The sequence below is a fragment of the Malurus melanocephalus genome, unplaced genomic scaffold (assembly GCF_030028575.1).
Source record: "Malurus melanocephalus ecotype Western Australia unplaced genomic scaffold, MMel_1.1 scaffold_13, whole genome shotgun sequence".
NCBI classification, from domain to species: domain Eukaryota; kingdom Metazoa; phylum Chordata; class Aves; order Passeriformes; family Maluridae; genus Malurus; species Malurus melanocephalus.
In genome coordinates, this window is record NW_026623245.1 from 4,987,823 (window position 1) to 4,994,247 (window position 6,425).

The following is a 6,425-nucleotide window of genomic DNA, read 5'->3' on the forward strand; positions in this document are numbered from 1 at the left end:
TTTCTCCTGTCTGACCTAATTTTYTCAGCTGCAGAAGCAGGATAATACTGACTCATATAGGATTTATGATAGGCAAAGGATTTATTTTATCTTATAAAACACAACTGAGAGATGCCAGGAGTTAAAGGCCCAGTGTGGCAGCAGCAGAGAAATACGGGATCTCTTGTATTAGGAATTTGATGTTTAATCAGCTGGGGCTGACCTGGGGAGAAAAAGCACCACGTGCATTTCTAAATGGTTGTTCTGATGAATTAGTCTGTATGTTTTATTTTTCCATTCATCTCACTAAGAGACCATTGAATAATCTATGATTTGTTAAATGAACAAATCAGATTATTAATATTGTACTTTTTTTTCTTTATAAATATACCATTCTGTTCCATTCTGTAAACTGGCAATTGCTGACAAAGTTGCATTAAACTTTGAGGATGTTTATGTCAGGGACTTATTCCACTGCTCAGGTTTCTCAAAGAAAACAGATATGCCAGGTACATAAGATCACCCCAAAAATGTGGAAGAACTCCTGCCTGCAGCATTTCTGCTGCTGTCAAGACTCTGTTGAGTCTCCTGGTTTTCTAGACAGAATCATTAATGTTTTCCTGTCAAGTGAAACTTGATAAATCTCCACTGGGGGTCTCTGTTCTTCAGAGTTTCCAGGTTTTAATGCCGACTCAGTGCCGAGACTGACTCAAGGCTCTTCAACGGGAAGGAGACCTGAGAGCCTCCATGAAGCACAGGAGGGCTGTAGGGGAAACTGAGCTGACTTCCCAAAGGGAGGTSGTGACCAGCCACCCAGGTCAGATGGTTTACTGAGAGCTCTGGAAAGTGTGTTGTCCAGCACTATTTGATTCTCTCAATGAGCTCCCTGGATTATTGCACTCACATGCAGGGAATACTTGTTAGCCACAAGCATGACCCTTAAGGAATCCCAGCACAGTTGAGGTTGGAAAGAACCTCATGAGGTTACCCGGTCCAACTGACCCGGTCAAGCACAGTTGGCCAGAGCAGGTTGTCCAGGCCTGTGTCCACCTGGCTTTTGATTGTCTGTACACACGGAGAGCTTCCAAGACTCCCAGCATTGTTACCACAGTGAGTTTATCACAGAACTCCTGAGAACTGGACCAGCTCTGAGAAGGAGACTGAGCTTAGATGTCCACTAAAAGTCTCTTCCAACCCAAATTATTGTACAATGATGACAGCTAGGATGATAATTCTGGCAAAATGCACTGCTGTGTTTCAGAAGAGCTTTCACAGCTGTATGGAACACTGGCTTCTTGGCCCATGGATCGACCTTGAGCTGGAGTTCAGAGAAAGGAAAAATGCAGATCTACCAAGCCATTACAGGGCTACAGAGAATGCTCCAGGGGCAGCCAGGGGTGGGTGCCAGAACATTAAAGGCAGATTGAGACTCTGGCTGTCCCGGGGGCAGCCTCTGACTGTACATTAGCCTATGGCTCTGTTCTGAGGAACACTTYGACTRGAGCTGGCCTTGGAGGCTGTTCATKTCAGGGGRRCAGCTCAGGRCTGAGGCARGAAGAAAGACCAGAGGTACAACTGGGTTTTCAGAAGGCCAGGAACCAGCAGAARCTGTTTCTGCAAGCAATCGTGCCTCAGGAATAGCTGACCTTTTCAACKATTTGAGACCCAGTACAGGGAAACATTCAAGGAATGTGCATATATACCATTAGAACATTACTACAAGTCCCCAGTGGCTATGAAACCCACTGCCAAAATCTGARAGAAGACAAAAGATTTCTATTTTTGGCAGTGTATTAGTCAAGTTAATTAACACAGGACTTTGTTATAACTTAAGGGTCTCAAATTGACTGATASTATTTGTGAAGGTTTCAAAAATTTCTATAGAACATAACTTTTTTTTTTAACCTTAAGAAATTATAAGGAAGACATAAAAGAATATTTTAACTGAAAAGGTCAGTGCTTGCAAGTCAACAAATTAATAATTTAAAGTTGTCTGTGGGATATAAGTTTGACCCTGTGATACTCGTGCCCTATAATTGTGAGCTCACACACTGGTTTTCAGGCACTGAGGGCTGTGTACCCTTAAATTTCTCATGGTGCTGCTGTGGGACATGGCCAYGCTGTCCATACATTGTGCACCTCTCATTATTAGCTGCCTTTTTCATCTCCTCCTCTTTGCTCCTGCTCCACTCAATTAGCAGGCTGTGACTGARCAATGTTTAACAGGGAGCAGGAAGCCTCAAGTGAAAGGAAATTTGCCTTTAGAAAAGAAAAATGGGAAGAGCACCAGAGCATCTAATGAGATATATACATAAATAGGTCAGTATTTTTTTTGAATCACAAAGGAACTGCCTTTGCAAAGGATAAGGAAAAAAAAAAAGAAGAAAACTTGTGGTTTTCTTCTTTAGATTCATGACTAGGAAAATAAAGTGGTGTCAGACATCACAGGATATTTGGATTAATAATAACTGAGAGCTTTTCTACGAGTCAGGTAGGACTAAAGTGCCACATAATTAGTGAAACAACTGTTTTATTGCCATCAACTATTGCTTCTGGTACCAAACTGAAAATTAAAAAAGCATTAGCTAGTCATTGTTTTCATTTCACTTCAGGAAGCCTGTAAGAGATACTAGATTCCTTACTCAATGTACAAATTCTTCAGACTTACTGAGCTGGAATCAGAGTCTCAATTTTTCTAGCAATAAAAAAATTCAAGAAAGGAAATGGAAAAAATAGTAACTTCTATTCTCCCCCACTCCTTCTTTCAATTTTTTCTCTTTTAAAGTCTAMTTTTATGACTTTTCATGTTGCTACTGAAAAAGAGAGAAAGGAAAACAAACATACAGGGAATAAAGCAAAAATTATACTTTTTTCCTGCACTTGGGAACAAAAGAATGTTCTGTGGCTTTAAACAACAATTTTCATTCAGTGAGGAACTGAATTTCCTGGTTATGTTTCATGCAGGTATAATGCCTTGGAGTAAGGATTTCAATCAAACAGAAGGGGAAAAAGAGAAGCAGCTTTTTTTTGTGAGAGCTCCCACAAGAGAACCTGCAAAGAGCTGCTGACCACTAAACAGCCTCTGATGGCTCTCACTGCATTTGCCTCTGAGCTTTTAGATCTCTACAACTCTCCTGAGTGCACTCTAAATCACAACAAATAAATTTGTGCCTCCCCTTYTTCAGCAGAATGAACCCAAAGTATAGGGAAGCCATTGTAAAGCTAACATCAAATTTAACAATACTGAAATGATTTCATTTATGAAGTTTGTTGAAATAATTGTAAAATTAAAATGCCTATGGTAATGCAGGCAGCAGAAGGAAGGTCAAATGACAACTTCACCGAGCTCAATCATGGATCTTCAGTAAGTGCCTCAAAGCCCTGGGGTGCCCTGGTAAAGTTTCCTGGAGGTCTGACTTCAAGGATGTGGTTTCTAGGAAAAACATTGCTTTTTATTGCTCCTTTGGTAGTACCAGGAGCACAGAAAATAAACAGAGCTTTGGGATCTGTTTGGAAGAGGTTTAAGGCAAGGCTCTAATTATACAGRGTTTAAACAGCACTCACAAGATTTTAAAAAATATATGGCTCCTGGAAACAGGCATTTTGAACCACGTGGTCAAATCAAGCCACTGTTGACAGACACCAAGMCTCCAACAAAGGTGTTGTCCCCTTATTTGGTGCAATTTTGGCAAGCCCCAAGTGAAGGCTAATCTAGCTATTCTAATAGATCACTGTTCAATATGGTTAAAGAAGCATCAAACCCAGAAGCAAAGGCAGATGCCCGCTGTCCCATAACAACAATTTCCAKCCATCCTGCAAGGAGAGTGAGCCCGACAGTGAAGTGCTACACTCCAACCCAAATCACTGCTCCCCTCCATGGGTCTCCCTTTTCTTCTCAAGAAGGAGCTCTTGATTTCAGATGATGCAAAGRCAGAAATTTGTTTTCTTTCTGCCTCTTCCAATGCACCAATTTGTAGAGAAAGCTGTATTCAGGTGGTGGACTCAAGCCTGCCATGAGATCTCCAGCACAAACTCCAGGGAAAATCCCAAATCACGCTGCTGAAAGCAGCCAGACACCTTCTGTGAGAGGCCCAGTAGACCCTAGGGAATGACTCAATAACAGCTCACATGGCACACGTATTCATTCAACTGCTTGCTTAGCATGAGAAACAGCAAGCCCTGTGCAGAAGTACAGCATTAATCAGTGATTTCTTGAACAGGMTTGAAAAGAGCAATCTACTGAAGTAAAACAATGCAGCAGCCCAAGGGTTAATGCTGGTTAGGAAAGGATTCWGTGGAAACCCTTGAAGGAGTTAATWGCAGTGCAAACTCCAAACTGGGTGACAGCCAGCAGTGGAGCCAGTGRCCGTGTCACTGCTGCCCCACGGGTCACCAGTTGGCAAAACAACTTTATGCTTGTGAATATGGTAATATAAAACCCAGGGCAAGCCTGAGCTCTTGACTGTTCCCAGATAGTACAGTAGTGGAGACAGAAATAAAAAACAATCACTTCTTTTGAAGTGTTTTCTTGACCTGCACTAGCACCTCTCATTTWAATATTTATTTGTTGACTAAGAAGAATGCTGAAGAGAGAAATCATTCCTTGGGGGAAAAAGAATTACAAATAAAATCACTCTCTGGGTTCTGGGTGGCTGGTGCTTCACCTCTTAAAGCCAGAGGATTTCTGGGGAAGATAAGAAGGGTCATCTTACAAGGAGGGTGGAAATACTGGCATCCCCTATCTCAAGAGCTTCTGGTGTCGGTGTGGTGGGGAAAGCAGGCAGCCAGCAGCAGCTGCTGGTTCCAGCGGGGCCACCCAGAGCTGTGGGTCCCCCAAATGAAAGAGGGGGTGGTGTCACCCAGGGCTGCAGGTCCCCCAAAACGAAGGGCGGAGCTTTGCCAGCGGCAGCCGACAGGTGACGCCACTGCATTCATGATAAATAGTATTTACCAGAAAAAAAGATACATTTTGTAAAAAATCCCTTTMTTTCTAAGCCAAAAGTCCAAGTGCACCAATAATTTTTTTTTCCTAGAAAAATAACCTCAGTGTTGGAGTGAAACGTCGATCTTCCGTGCACCGCAGGAAGAAACACACTTCCCCACCTCCATCACCATGGAAGTGTGGTGAGGAAATCCTCAGACGGGTCTCACCGACTGGCGAAAGCCAAAACATCCGGGGCCAGCGAGAGAAGATTGGAGCCGCTGTGTCCACTGCCCTTCTCCTGACTTTTGGGCTGATCTTTAGTCTCTGTGTTTAGAGGAGCGTGGAGGCTTTTCATGCTCTGTCAGCACACCTAACAAGCAGGGCGTGCAAACTCATTGTTTACAGAGGCAATGCTTTGAGTTTTTTTCTTTCTGGCAGCAAAAAGGACCGTGGATCTTTTCTGGACAGGACTGCAAGGACACAGGAGGCTCAGGCTGCCAATTCAAAGCCTGGTAGGTATGGCCTCACCAACCTGCAGACAGGAGCTTGCCCTGCTCACTCCTCAAGGTGGCAAGACACACCAGCCTGGGCAGGGCCACCCACTCCTGCTGATCCATAGATGGTGTGGGGCAATGCCACCCTCAAGGCATGGCACCCACAGCCACTCGATTTGCCCCTCATTCTCCCTGCCAAGYCCAGCAGCAGGGCCAGGGCTGTGCTGGCCTCACCAATAGGGACAGACTCATGTGCTTTCCCAGCCCAGTCAGTACCAAGCACAGGCATTCGCAGTCGTGGCTCCTGTGCCAGCAATAGCAGTGACACCTCTTTCTGCTAAATAAGCTGTGCAGGTAGGCCTTTTCCACCCCAGACTCTTTACAGGCTGTGTTGCGCCCCAGTCCTCAGGCAAGAAGGGCCTAAAGGTTTTTAAAAGCACTTGGTGAGTGAGRTAAGTCCCCCCAATACACACAGCCCTGCTGCCTCTCGCTGCTGCTGAGCCACCAAAAAGCAAAGTGGATGTTACATCCCCTTGTCCACTCCAAGGAAAGCTCTGCATGTCTGTACACATSCTGGGTGGGGTGCACAGGGTGGTTTTGGGGTGCAGCTGACAGCAACTTCATCCCAAAAGCGCCCAGAGCTGGATGGCTCTGGTAGCACTGTGCTATTGATCCATGAGATGGGATCTGCCCGTTCACATGGAGGACAAACGAGAAGGACTGGTAAAATGWGTGTGGGTCATGCTGACAGCCAGTCCCACGCTCCCAGTACCTTCCCAGTTAGAACAGGGAATGAGCACAGGTCCCACCTGCAACACAGCACACACCTTAGCAGGGACCCTTTACGTGGACCTACACCAAAAATAGATAATAAAACTAAAAGTATTTAAAGAACACTTTCTGATGCCGAGGATTTAGTGGTGATCAGCAGCACTTCCACCCTGACCAAAAAGGGAAAGAGAGGCCTTGCCTCCAACCTCAGTGAGAAAGCACAAGGAGAACTGGCAGCATCCCTCCTGACCCACTTC

The 6,425-nt window shown here is 44.7% G+C and overlaps 1 protein-coding gene across 1 annotated transcript in view; it reads right to left on the minus strand.

Annotated features, from left to right (window-relative positions):
• PAK5 (p21 (RAC1) activated kinase 5) overlaps positions 1–6,425 on the minus strand; it is a 115,093-nt gene that overhangs the window by 104,137 nt on the left and 4,531 nt on the right. The window lies entirely within an intron of this gene.